The sequence below is a fragment of the Phyllobates terribilis genome, unplaced genomic scaffold (genome assembly GCF_046119375.1).
Source record: "Phyllobates terribilis strain yellow unplaced genomic scaffold, ASM4611937v1 Scaffold_4__5_contigs__length_816908805, whole genome shotgun sequence".
NCBI lineage: Eukaryota > Metazoa > Chordata > Amphibia > Anura > Dendrobatidae > Phyllobates > Phyllobates terribilis.
The window spans coordinates 417,940,803-417,955,452 of record NW_027362764.1 but is presented as its reverse complement, the minus strand read 5'-3'; positions in this window follow the sequence as shown (position 1 = coordinate 417,955,452).

Here is a 14,650-nt window from a genome sequence, read left to right as displayed (position 1 = left end):
AAGGGGTTAAAACCGTCTTGTTAAGCTACTGCGACCTTCACGTCTTTTTCAAGGGGCATTAAAACCGTCTTGTTAAGCTACTGCAACGTCCACCACTTTTCCAAGGGGCATTAAAACCGTATTGTTAAGCTACTGCGACCTCCACCACTCTTCCAAGGGGCATTGATATTGTCTTTTTATTCCACTGTGACCTCAACGTCTCTTCCAAAGGGCATTTAAGCAGTCTTGTTAAGCTACTTTGACCTCCACCTCTCTTCCAAGGGGCATTAAAACCGTCTTGTTAAGCTACTGCGCCCTCCACCACTTTTCCAAGGGGCATTGATATTGTCTTTTTAATCCACTGCGACCTCCACCATTCTTCCAAGGGGCATTAAAACCGTCTTGTTAAGCTGCTGCAACCTTCACGTCTCTTCCAAGGGGCATTAAAACCGTCTTGTTAAGCTACTGCGCCCTCCACCACTTTTCCAAGGGGCATTGATATTGTCTTTTTATTCCACTGCGACCTCCACCATTCTTCCAAGAGGCATTAAAACCATCTTGTTAAGCTACTGCGACCTCCACCACTTTTCCGAGGGGCGTTGATATTGTCTTTTAATTCCACTGCGACCTCACATATTCTTCCAAGGGTCATTAAAACCGTCTTATTAAGCTACTGCAACCTCCACCACTTTTCCAAAGGGCCTCGATATTGTCTTTTTATTTTCCTGCGACCTCCACGATTCTTCCAAGGGGCATTAAAACCGTCTTGTTAAGCTACTGCGACCTCCACCATTCTTCCAAGGGGCATTAAAACCTACTTGTTAAGCAACTGCGATCTCCACATCTCTTCCAAGGTGCATTAAAACCATCTTGTTCAGCTACTGCTACCTCCACCACTTTTCCAAGGGGCATTAAAACAGTCTTGTTATGCTACCGCGACCTCCACCACTTTACCAATGGGCTTTAAAACCGTCTTGTTAAGCTAATGCGACCTCCACTATTCTTCCAAGGGGCATTAAAACCGTTATGTTAAGCTACTGCGACCTCCACCACTTTTCCAAGGGGCATTGATATTGTCTTTTTATTCCACTGCGACCTCCACCATTCTTCCAAGGGGCATTAAAATGTCTTGTTAAGCTACTGCGACATCCACGTCTCTTCCAAGGGGCATTAAAATCGTGTTGTTAAGCTACTGTGTCCTCCACGTCTCTTCCACGGAGCATTGATATTGTCTTTTTATTCCACTGTAACCTCCACCACTCTTCCAAGGTGCATTAAAACCATCTTGTTAAACCACTCTGACCTCCACGTCTCTTCCAAGGGGCATTAAAACCGTGTTGTTAAGCTACTGCGACCTCCACCATTCTTCCAAGGGGCATTAAAACCATCTTGTTAAGCTACTGCGACCTCCACCACTTTTCCAAGGGACATTAAAACCGTCTTGTTAAGCTACTGCAAGGTCCACCACTTTTCCAAGGTTCATTAAAACCGTATTGTTAAGCTACTGCGACCTCCACCACTCTTCAAGGGCCAATGATATTGTCTTTTTATTCCACTGCGACCTCCACCACTCTTCCGAGGGTCATTGATATTGTCTTTTTATTCCACTGTGACCTCAACGTTCTCTTCCAACGGGCATTTAAACCATCTTATTAAGCTACTTTGACCTCCACCTCTCTTCCAAGGGCCATTAAAACCGTCTTGTTAAGCTACTGCGGCCTCCACCACTTTTCCAAGGGGCATTGATATTGTCTTTTTATTCCACTGCGACCTCCACCATTCTTCCAAGGGGCATTAAAACTGTCTTGTTAAGCTACTACGACTTCCACCACTTCTCCAAGGGGCATTAAAACCGTCTTTTTAAGCTACTGCAACCTCCACCACTTTTCCAAGTGGCATTGATATTGTCTTTTTATTCCACTGCGACCTCCACCATTTTTCCAAGTTGCATTAAAACCATCTTGGTAAGCTTCTGCAACCTCCACCACTTTTCCAAGGGGCCTCGATATTGTCTTTTTATTCCCCTGCGACCTACACCATTCGTCCAAGGGGCATTAAAACCGTCTTGTTAAGCTACTGCGATCTCCACGTCTCTTCCAAGGGGCATTAAAACTGTCTTCTTAAGCTACTGCGACCTCCCCGTCTCTTCCAAAGGGCATTAAAACCATTTTGTTAAGCTACTGCGGCCTCCACCACTTATCCAAAGGGCATTAAAACTGTCTTGTTAAGCTACTGCGACCCCCACAACTTTCCCAAAGGGCATTAAAACCGTCTTGTTAAACCACTCTGACCTCCACGTCTCTTCCAAGGGGCATTAAAACCGTCTTGTTAAGCTACTGCGACCTTCACCACTTTTCCAAGGGGCATTAAAACTGTCTTGTTAAGCTACTGTGACATCCACGTCTCCTCCACCGGGCATTAAAACCGCCTTGTTAAACTACTGCAACCTCCAACGCTATTCCAAGGAGCATTAAAACCATCTTGTTAAACTACTGCGACTTCCACCATTCTTCCAAGGGGCATTAAAACCCTCTTGTTAAACTACTGCGACCTTCATGTCTCTTCCAAGGGGCATTAAAACTGTCATGTTAAGCTACTGCGACCTCCACATCTCTCCAAGGGGCATTAAAACCATCTTTTTAAGCTACTGCAACCTCCACCATTCTTCCAAAGGGCATTAAAACAATCTTGTTAAGCTACTGCGACCTCCACCACTTCTCCAAAGGGCATTAAAACTGTCTTGTTAAGCTACTGCGACCTCCACAACTTTCCCAAGGGGCATTAAAACCATCTTGTTAAACCACTCTGACCTCCACGTCTCTTCCAAGGTGCATTAAAACCGTCTTGTTAAGCTTCTGCGACCTTCACCACTTTTCCAAGGGGCATTAACACCGTCTGTTAAGCTACTGTGACCTCCAAGTCTCCTCCACCGGGCATTAAAACCGTCTTGTTAAACTACTGCAACCTCCAACGCTCTTCCAAGGAGCATTAAAACCGTCTTGGTAAACTACTGCGACTTCCACCATTCTTCCAAGGGGCATTAAAACCCTCTTGTTAAACTACTTTGACCTTCACGTCTCTTCCAAGGGGCATTAAAACTGTCTTGTTAAGCTACTGCGACCTCCACGTCTCTCCAAGGGGCATTAAAACCGTCTTGTTAAGCTACTGCGACCTCCACGTCTCTCCAAGGGGCTTTAAAACCATCTTGTTAAGCTACTGCGACCTCCACCATTCTTCCAAAGGGCATTGGAGTGCCTCGAAATTTTTGGTAGGCATTGTAATCACTGTATGCCCTATAACTGTGTAGCCAAACAGCTCCTTTTGGTACAGAAACATATCCTGCAAGACATGTGTGGTTGACTGGCCTGACATTGATGTGAATTGTCCCTGTTCCTCCTGCTCTTTCTCCTTTTCCACCACCTCATCCATCATTCATCACCTGAAGCTTTGTTTTAACGGGAGTCATAGAACTGGGATAGTAGCAGGAAAACCTCCTTGGAGGAAGTAGGATATGCGCCAAAACGCTGACCACCTCAGGCCTAGCCGCTACTACATACATGCGCTAGCATTCCAAGAAAACAAAGCATATGCTAATTTCTATCATCATCATCATGCTCCTCACCTTGGCACTCTCAACTCCCCTTATGGAGAAGCCAGGGCGCACCGGAGGAGTCTGGTTCTCTGGTGGGATCGTCCAATGCTGCCCTAAAGCAGGTCAGGCTAAGAAAATTGTGGGGGAAGTTGACAGGAGAAATAGGGGTGGCTGGGGACTGTTTATGGACACCCGGCCACCCCCAGGCGGCTGGGGACCGAATATGGACACCCGGCCACCCCCTGGCGGCTGGGGACCAAGCATGGACACCCGTCCACCGGGCGGCTGGAGACTGGTATGGATTCCAGGCCGCTGACGCAGCCATGACATGGTGGCCGGCGTCTGCCTCCACATGCCTAAAAGGCCCAATTTCAAGTGCAAGCAAGCTAGCAGTATGGTATTGCAGCCTGGGGGTGGGTGGGTGGCAGGTTGCACACTTACGCTTGCATTCCAAGAAAACAAAGCAGATGATAACTTCTATCATCATCATCATGCTCCTCACCTTGGCACTCTCAACTCCCCTGATGGAGAAGCCAGTGCCCACCGGAGGAGTCTGGTTCTCTGGTGGGCTCGTCCAATGCTGCCCTAAAGCAGGCCAGGCTAAGAAAAGTGTGGGGGAAGTTGACAGGAGAAATAAGGGCGGCTGGGGATCGTTTATGAACACCCGGCCACCCTCAGGCCCCTGGGGACCGTGTGTGGACACCCGGCCGTTGGTCGGCTGGGGACCGAGCGTGGACACCCGGCCGCCGGGCGGCTGGGGACTGAGTATGGATACCAGGCCACTGACGCAGCCATGACATGGTGGCCCGTGTCTGCCTCCACATGCCTAAAAGGCCCAATTTCTAGTGCAAGCAAGCTAGCAGTATGGTATTGCAGCCTGGGGGTGGGTGGGCGGCAGGTTGCACACTTACGCTTGCATTCCAAGAAAGCAAAGCAGATGCTAACTTCTATCATCATCATGCTCCTCACCTTGGCTCTCTTAACTCCCCTGATGGAGAAGCCAGGGCCCACCTGAGGAGTCTGGTTCTCTGGTGGGCTCGTCCAATGCTGCTCTAAAGCAGGACAGGCTAAAAAAAGTGTTGGGGAAGTAGACAGGAGAAATAGGGGCGGCTTGGGACTGTTTATTGACACCCGGCCACCCCCAGGCGTCTGGGGACCGTGTGTGGACACCCGGCCGCGGGGCGGCTGGGGACCGAGTATGGACACCCGGCCGACCCCTGGCGGCTGGGAACTGAGCGATGACAACCGGCCACCGGGCGACTGGGGACTGAGTATGGATACCTCGCTGCAGAAGCAGCCATGAGGTAGTGGCTAGTTCAGCCTCCTCCAAACTAAAAGGCCCCATTTCAAGTACAAGATAGCAGTAAGGTATTGCAGCCTGGGGATGGGTGGGTGGCAGGCTGCATACTTGTGCTTGCATTGCAAGGAATGGGGGAGGTACAATTGAACACTGCCCTGGGACAAGGACTTGCACGGGGATAGTTGCAAGTTTGCATCTTCTGATGCGGCAAGGATCACTTCTGATGGGCACACTTTTAGGCAGTGACCTGGGTGTCAGAGATGCTTCCAGGGGTCTTCCCCATGCTGTTCCCATGTCTTTTCAGCACTGTATGCATGTGTCACACAGCACATGGCCAGATAAGGTTGTAAAATGTTAAAATGACATTTCCCGGTGAATGCATTTGTCACGGTTGAAAGCAATACAAAAGTGCAAAAACGCATAAAAAATGATACTTGCGAACATAGCCCAAGGTGTGGAGGAGTATTTTTGTTTTTGGTTATTTATTTTACCTTATACACAAGTCATTACCCTGGAAAGGAAGTTCCTTAGCATATTTCACAGGAAAACCGTTTAAGTTTCGTTTTTGAACGTTTTATTTTGAGCCCGTAAAAGTGGTTTAATACCTCTGAACACATTGTTGACAGCAGTGATCTGGGGGTCAGAAATGCTTCCTGGGACGATCTCCATGCTGTCCCATGTCATTTGAACACTGTCACTTTCACTGGGCACAATTTAGGCTTTCTACAGACTGCCAGGGGTGCCGCTGCAAAAATGCTCAGGTCTCCCATAGACTAACATTGGGCTCGTTGCTCGAGTCGAGCACCCGAGTATCACGGTGAGCTCGGCCCGAGCTTCGAGCACCCAAGCATTTTAGTGCTCGCTCAAAACTAACTACGACATGTTCCCATTAGAAAGGAGAGGGTCTGCTATACAGTTATAGGGTATGCAGTAAGTCCAATGGCTGACCAATTTTAGGAAAAACCACACTAAGAATTTAAAGACAAATAGAGCAGGGCTACAGTAAAAAGGTATGACATTTTCCCATTAGAATGGAGAGGGTCTGCTATACAGTTATAGGGTATGCAGTGAGTCCAACGGCTGACCAATTTTAGGAAAAACCCCACTAAGAATTTAAAGACACATAGAACAGGGCCACAGTAACAAGGTACAACATGTCCCATTAGAAAGGAGAGAGTCTGCTATAAAGTTATAGGGTATGCAGTGAGTCCAATGGCTGACCAATTTTAGGAAAAACCCCACTAAGAATTTAAAGACACATAGAGCAGGGCCCCAGTAACGACAAATTACATTTAGAAAGGAGAGAGTCTGCTATACAGTTATAGGGTATGCAGTGAGTCCAACAGATGACCGATTTTAGGAAACCCCCACTAAGAATTTAAAGACACACATTGCAGGGCCACAGTAACAAGTACGACATGTTCCCATTAGAAAGGAGAGGGTCTGCTATACAGTTATAGGGTATGCAGTGAGTCCAACGGCTGACCAAATTTAGGAAAAACCCCACTAAGAAATTAAAGACACATAGAGCAGGGCCACAGTAACGATAAATTCCCATTAGAGAGGAGAGAGTCTCCTATAGTGTTGGCCTATGCAATGAATGCAAGGGCTGACAAAAATTTGGAGGCACTTCAATGCCCCTTGGAAGAGACTTAGAGGGTCTCATAAAAAATACTCCCATTAGAAAGGAGCGGGCCTCCTATACTTGTAATGACCATGCACTAAGTGTATGGGCTGACAAACATTTACCCCTGGGGGGTATACATGAACATACTGTATAAAAAATTTTTTTGCGGGCATCATAAACACACTTTAAAAAAATTATGTGGGTGTTGCATCATGGACCACGGTCACCCTGGTGATATGGTGGTGGAGGATGAGGAGAAGGAGGGGGACAAGAGCAAATAGCCAAAATCAGAAAGCGTATACCCATGTGTGGATTTGAAAAGGTGCATGGGAATACACGTCCCAAGAAAAGACACTGCATTTGAGTTTATGTTACGCTGCTATCATTCGGTGGTGTTGAGAAGTCTGGCCCAATCCAGCCCTTGTTCATTTTTATAAGAGTCAGCCTGTCAGCATTTTCAGTTGACAGGTGGATGCGCTTATCAGTTATAATTCTACCAGTGGCACTATAAACCCGCTCTGATAAAACTCTGGCGGCAGGGCAGGCCATGACCTCCAAGGCATAGAGAGCCAGTTCATTCCACGTATCCCGCTTGGATACCCAATAATTATAAGGCACAGAGGAATTACGGTCGGCAATGTACTCCCTCAACATCTTCCAAAACTTTGCACTCCTTGTGAGAGTACCCCGCGTCTCAGGGCCTGTACGATGGTAGGGTTTGAGGAAGCTCTCCCAGAACTTTGACAGTGTTCCCCTGCCTCTGCTGGATTGAAGTTGTGTCTCTCTCGCCTGTACTCCTTGGTTGTCCAATGAAGTGTGCCCTCTGCTGCCAGCGTTTTCAGATGGGAATTTTTTTAATAGGTCCGCAACAAGGGCCTTCTGGTACTGCCCCATTTTTGTAGACCTGTCCACCTCAGGAATGAGAGATATAAAGTTCTCCTTGTAGCGTGGGTCTAGAAGTGTCACCAACCAGTAATGACTGTTTTTGAGACCACGAGGGTCATGGGAAAAGCAGCGTAACGTAAATTCACCCATGCGTGCCAGATTACTAACAGGCAAGACTTCCGTGTCCTCACCAGGAGGATGACTGACCATGCTCTCCTCCTCTCTGTCCTCTGGCCATCCACGCTGAACAGACGGTATGACAGTTGTGCAGGTAGTACCGTCTATAGTGCATGAAACTAGCTCCTGTCCTTCCTCCTCTTCCTCATTGTCACTCAATCCACATTGAGATAAGATGAGGCTTGGCTGTGTGTAATCACCCTGTATGGTTCCTTGCTCCATCTCATCGTGCTCCGCCTGCAATGCATCCTATTTTATTGTGAGCAGAGAGCATTTCAGAAGACAGAGAAGCGGGATGGTGATGCTAATTATGGCGTCATCGCCGCTCACCATCTTGGTGGAGTCCTCAAAGTTTTGGAGGATGGTACATATGTCTGACATCCATGTCCACTCCAGAGGTCTTATGTGTGGAGTCTGAATTGAATACCGACGGCCTTGTTGATGCTGGTACTCAACAACTGCCCTCTTCTGCTCACAAATCCTTTCCAACATCGGCAGTGTAGAGTTCCAACGCGTGGGGACATCACACACCAGTCTGTGAGCCGGAAGCTGCAAACACTGCTGAAACATGGCAAGGGCGGTGGAAGCTGTAGCTGACTTTCTAAAATGGGCACACAGGTGGCGTACTTTAGCAAGCAGATCAGGCAGCTCCAGGTAGGATTTGAGAAACCGCTGAACCACGAGGTTAAGCACATGGGCCAGGCATGGTTGTGTGTGAGCTTGCCTCGCCTCAGAGCCGCCACCAAATTCCGGCCATTGTCACACATGACCATGCCTGGCTGTAGGTTTAGTGTTGTGAGCCACAGATCTGTCTGCTCTTTCAGTGCTGTCCACAACTCTTCAGCATTGTGTGGTTTGTCACCTAAGCATATTAGCTTCAGCACAGCCTGTTGCCGCTTGGCCAAGGCAGTGCTGCAGTGCTTCCAGCTTGTGACTGATGTGGTAATTTCAGAGATGAAGGCTGAAGAGGAGGATGAGGCTGAGGAGGATGAGGTGCAGGAGCTGTAGACTGTGGGGGCAACCCTGATTGATCTAGGGCCCACAATCTTTGGTGTCGGGAGGACGTGTTCCGTCCCAAGGTCCGACTGGGTCCTGGCTTCCACTATGTTAACCCAGTGTGCCGTCAGTGAGATGTACCGTCCCTGCCCACAAGCACTTGTCCACGTGTCCGTGGTTAGGTGGACTTTCCCGGTAACTGCGTTGTTAAGGGCACGGCTAATGTTTTGGGACATGTGCTTGTGTAATGCAGGGACAGCACACCGGGAGAAATAGTGACGGCTGGGGACCGAGTACCGAGGGCTGGCCGCCACCATCAGGTTGCGGAATGCTTCCATCTCCACGAGTCTAAAAGGCAACACCTCGAGTGCAAGCAGTCATGAAATGTGAGAATTTAGTAGTGTGGCCTGTGGGGCGTTGGCTGCATATTTGCGCTTGCGTTCCAAGGACTGGGATATGGACAACTGAACACTGCGCTGGGACAAGGACATGGACGTGCTTCCTGATGCTGCTACTTGAGAGTGCGCAATGACAGGTGCAGGGCAGGAGGCATCTTCGCCTGCACCATGGACAAGGGATTGGCTTGCATGCACAACAGCGGAAGAAGCAATGGTGCCTCCTGCAGACACTGTTCTTGGACCTTGGGGTTCGGCCCACAAAGTCGGGTGCTTTGCTGCCATGTGCTTGATCATGCTGGTGGTGGTCAGGCTGGTCGTTTTGCCACCCCTGCTGATGCTGGCCTGGCAGGTGGTGCAAATGGCCTTTTTGGGGTTATCGGCAGAGTCTTTAAAAAACAACCAGACTCGGAAAGACCTAACAGTTGTACTGGCAACTTCCTTCGTGTTGGTGTTTTGGGGAACGGTTGCCTGCCTTCTGTCTGCGGCCACCACACTGCTTCTTCCTGCCTGTTGGGGTGCTCTGCCTCCCTCCCCCTTTGTGCTGCTGTCCTTGCACTGCATATCCTCCTGCCAAGTTGGGTCAGTTACTATATCATCCACCACCTTGTCTTCCACTTCCGCACCCTTGTCCTCCTCCTGACTTTCTGTCAATTGTGTCTCATCATTGTCCACCTATTGTGACAGTTTCCCACCGTCGCCTTCATGTGACCATGGCTGCTCAAATATTTGGGCATCGCTACACGCGATCTCCTCTTGCCCCGCTTCAAGTGAACCGGGCGAGAGGCCCGAATCTTTAAATGGAAAAGTGAAGAGCTCTTCAGAGTGTCCAAGTGTAGGATCAGTTGTCTCTGGGCACTCGGCATGGTGGGAGGAAGGAGGATCATGGTGAGGAATATGCGGTCCAGACTCACGGGTACTGAGACTTGACCGTGTGGAAGACAGGGTGGTGATGGTGGTGGCTAAGTGACTGGAAGCATTATCCGCTATCCATTGAACAAAATTTTGACACTGCTCTCGGTTCAATAGTGGTGTGCTGCGGTCCCCTAGGAATTGGGACAGGAAGGTCAGGCGAGAAGCTGTGGGTGTTTGTTGTGGCACAATTTCAGCTTGCCCACGGGCTTGTCCTCGGCCTCTGCATGCACCATTACCATCACATCCAGTTCCCCGTCCCTTGCCATGTGCCTTGCCCATTTTAAATGGAGGACAGTATCTTCCACGCTCACTACAAATGACTGAGTTTGGAGCGAACTTATATGTGATCCGTATGACGTAGAAAACCGAGTTTTAAATACCTGGCCTGTAGGTAAGTTGTTTGAACAGCAAACTGCTATGAATTGCTTCACTGACACACTAAAGGGAATTTTTAATGGAGGCCAGAAATGGCTGTATTTTCTGACAACGTATATGTGATCCGTGTGACGGAGAAAACAGAGTTTTAAATACCTGGCCTGTAGGTAAGTAGTTTGAACAGCAAACTGGTGTGAATTGCTTCACTGATACACTAAAGGAAATTTTTAATGGAGGCCAGAAATGGCAGTATTTTCTAGCGCTGTAATATGGAAAGGACCTGGCTGTATTTTGCAGTGCCAACAAGCAAATGACGCAGAAAATGTCCTCTGGATTGCTTTTTAAGCAAATAATGAGGATTAAGAGCCAAAGAAAAGTATTCCTGGCCCCTGAGACCTGGGCCTTTGTATAGAAATATCTAACAGCAGCAGAAGGCAGAATTTGAATGGAGCCTCTTGTGCTATATGCACTGCAGTCTGCTATATACCCTGCCTGCCTATATTCACTGCCTGCTTGATATCTCTGCAGATGGATTAGTTAGTCCTCAAAAGGACTGTTTGTTAAGATGGATATGTGTAATGTACGGTTTTTCTCCCTACACTACCTAATACACAAGCAAATCTCTCCATGACGCAGCAGAACCTCTCCCTACACTATCTGATTCCGGAGTGACTGTGACGAACATGGCGGCACCAGGTCTGATATAGACCTGATGACGCTGTGCGGCCAGCCAATCACTGTAATGCCACAACCAACACGGACGTTGTATTAAACAGAGGAAATAATATCTGGATGAAAAACATTACTTTTTGTTTTAAATGAGTACCTCAATTTCCAATAATTAAATGTAATGTTATACTTTAACTGTTTTAACTCAGTTTCTTTTATACTTAGATTTTTTCTGTACCTGTAAGTTTGTTTGTTAAATATATTAATTTGTGTGTAATACAAGGTTGCCTCTAGAGGGACTAAGGGAAATAAAAAACTGATATATACAGCTGCTACGGCGGTCATAGCCCTACAATTTTTAGTAATAATTTTATATAGTGTAGGCACAGCATTCATTTACTTGTGCGAAGAAATTTCAAGGCAGATCTTTGATTTTTCTTCATATATACAGTACGTTATAATGTTAGCAATGTAAATAACTCTCCCACTCAATAATGGCAAACTATTGGTGCTTCAATATGCTAAAATACAGGAAGCAATGGGTTTTATTCCAATTTACAGCATTTGCTCTTCATGCCTTAACCCCTTAAGTACACAGCTATTTTGGGTCTGAGGACATAGCAATTTTCTTTGTTCAATGCGTGTCGAGAGCTTTAACGTTTTATATTTTATGTCACTGTACTATCATGAGGGCATCCTTTTTTGCAGGACAAGTTGTTAAAGTTTATATAATGCACTGAAAAATTAAAACTTGTATTCATTTTTGCAAGGAATGAAAAAAACGTCAGTTTTAGGGGGTTTACTTTTTTTGCGCTCTTTTTTATTTTGTTGATCATGCATTTATATTATATGTTATCTTTATTCTGATGGTCAGTAAGAATACGCTGATATTACATTTTTGTAGTTGATTTTTATGTTTTACTACTCAGAACTTTTTATATTTTTGTGAAGCATTGTTTTTCTTGGGATGATTTGAGATTTTCATTGGTATCTCACGGTAGCTCACTAAAAGTTTTACAAAATATAAAAGTTTAATTTCCCTGTTGTCTGGGAAAACTAGAAGTTTGGTATTGTCTCAATCTGCACAGCCAATGTTTTAGCATATCAATAGCTAATGTTATTTTCTGATATCACACTGTACGCCTAACGATTAAAACAAATATTCATTTACATGATTATTAAGTGGCATGGTTCTTATGGAGCTACATTGCAGGTAAGCATACTTCTAATGATTATACTCAGTGTGAAGTCGAAGGATTGATAAAAACACCAGAAAATTGCTTTGTAGATCAAGTAAAGGAAAGTTATTTTTATAGTAAGGGTCTTGAGCACAAAATGTTCTTCACTACTGGAAATAGAGCAAAATATATATTTACAATTATTTTACTGTCATGTCAACTTGTGTATTATTGTGCTAGTAGTAAAATAAAGTTAACAAACTAAATAACACCTACAAAAATCCAGCATAAGACCCATAATGAAATATTAAAATAATCTTTACTGAAAACAAAGTGCACAAGACACAAACTATATATGACAAAACAGACAAGATAAAATAAATGAAGGTCGATAAATACAGTGCAGAAATTATGATGTAAATATATAATAAAAAGTCATAGATTCATAGAATCATAGAATGTTAGAGTTGGAAGGGACCTCCAGGGTCATAATATCCAACCTCCTGCTCAATGCAGGATTCACTAAACCATCTCAGACAGATGTCTATTCAGCCTCTGTTTGAAGACTTCCATTGAAGGATTACTCACCACCTCTCGTGGCAACCTGTTCCACTCAAGAATAAGCCTCACTATCAAAAATGTTTTTCTAATATCTAATCCGTATATTCCCCTTTCAGTTTCATTCTATTTCTTCTCATGTTTCCATGTGGAAATGAGAATAATGATAATCCCTCTACAATGTGACATCCCTTCAGATATTTGTACACAGCTATTAAATGTCGTTTTAGCCTTCTTTTTTGCAAGCTAACATTCCCAGATCATTTAATCGTTCAGCATAGGACATAGTTTGTAGTCCACTCATCATCATGGTAGCTCTTCTCTGAACTTGCTCCAGATTTTCAATGTTTTTTTTAAAATGTGGTGCCCAGAACTGCACACAGTATTCTAGATGAGGTCTGACCAAGGAAGAGTAGAGGGGGATAATTACTTCATGTGATCGAGACTCTATGCTTCTCTTAATACGCCCCAGAACTGTGTTTGCCTTCTTTGCTGCTGCATCACACTGTTGACTCATGTGCAGTCTATGATCTATCAGTATACCCAAGTCTTTTTCTCACGTGCTGTTGCTTAGTCCTCTTCCTCCCATTCTGTAGTTGTCATTTTCATTTTCCTTCCCCAAATGTAGAATTTTGCATATCTTCCTGTTAAATACCATTCTATTAGTCGCTGCCCATTGTTCAAGCTGTTGTTGTTGTCATTGTTCAAGTGACCCTGACAACATAATTAATCAGAAAGAGAATCCTATAGACCTTGATAAGTATCAAAAAGTTCTTGGTTCTTCATATCCTTTTCTATAAATATAGTAGTCAAAGACAGTGCAGAGTACAAAAATATGAATGCATAAATGCAACAAATAAAGTGCCAGTGCACAATAAAAACATGCAGCACTTAATTCATAAGAATGTGGAGTTCAATTCATAATAAATTATGGAATATTAAAAAAAGATCTCCATAGATAAGGGGACACATCAATATAAGAATAATAAAGGGATTAACAAACCCAGAGTGAAAGCGCATTGCTTGCCCTCCACCTCACCCTCCAATGCATGTTTCGCAATGCTTCCTATAGTTATACTAGCACAGGTCTGTAGTTCTAGTCCCACGTTGGGGTAAAGATTAATAACTGAAATAGTGTAGGCACATATAGAGATGAAAATTGTGCATAGCTTAGGTTCTTATATATGTTAAATATGACCTCCAAATAGTCAATAGGCAATATGCAATATGCAGTGCCTTAAATTTAGATGCGTACCAGAGTGATGGTGCAAGAATATTGATGGTGCCGTAACCCAGACTTATAATACTGCATGTATATTAAGTACTTAATAATACAATACCGCAGTTTATTGTATATAGTATATCATGTTTAAATTTGGACCTGATACATGCCTATGATAATTTGACACAACAACATGCTAGTAGTTATACTGCTGCCTATAACTGCACTGCAGTAATGAATGTCCTGGAAAATATAAAAGATAAAAAGGTTCTTCTAGTAATGTGTCCTTAAGAATAGTTCCCCAGAAGTTGTTTTACTTTTAAACTTGCCTCTAAAGGAAGTCCAGGTTGGTTCATTCACCTGTCAGAAATCAGGTTGAAATATGTTGCGGGAGCGTTTCATTCATTTGCTTTCTTCTTTGCTGTTTGGAGTGCTCTGGCCGGCCGCGTTGTGAGATCCTTGTGAAGCAGGTGTGTGATGTCGTTTCAGATACTACAGTGTTCTAATTCAGCCACAAAAACCGAGGCATTTCAAAGGCTCATGGTTCTTCTTTCTCAAGGTGTGGCTATGGCTAGGTGTGCCTTCCTTAAATACACATGCTTCAGAGTATTTGCAGGCATTGCTAATTTCGCTAATGGGCAGTGAACCCAGGCAGAATTGATTAGGTGAGCTAAAAAGGTTTAATTAATGCAAACACATATATTTTAATAATAAATTTGCATATTTTAAAACTTAAAATAATAATGATGTTCTTGTGTGTGGAATAAAAACTCCTGAACTTC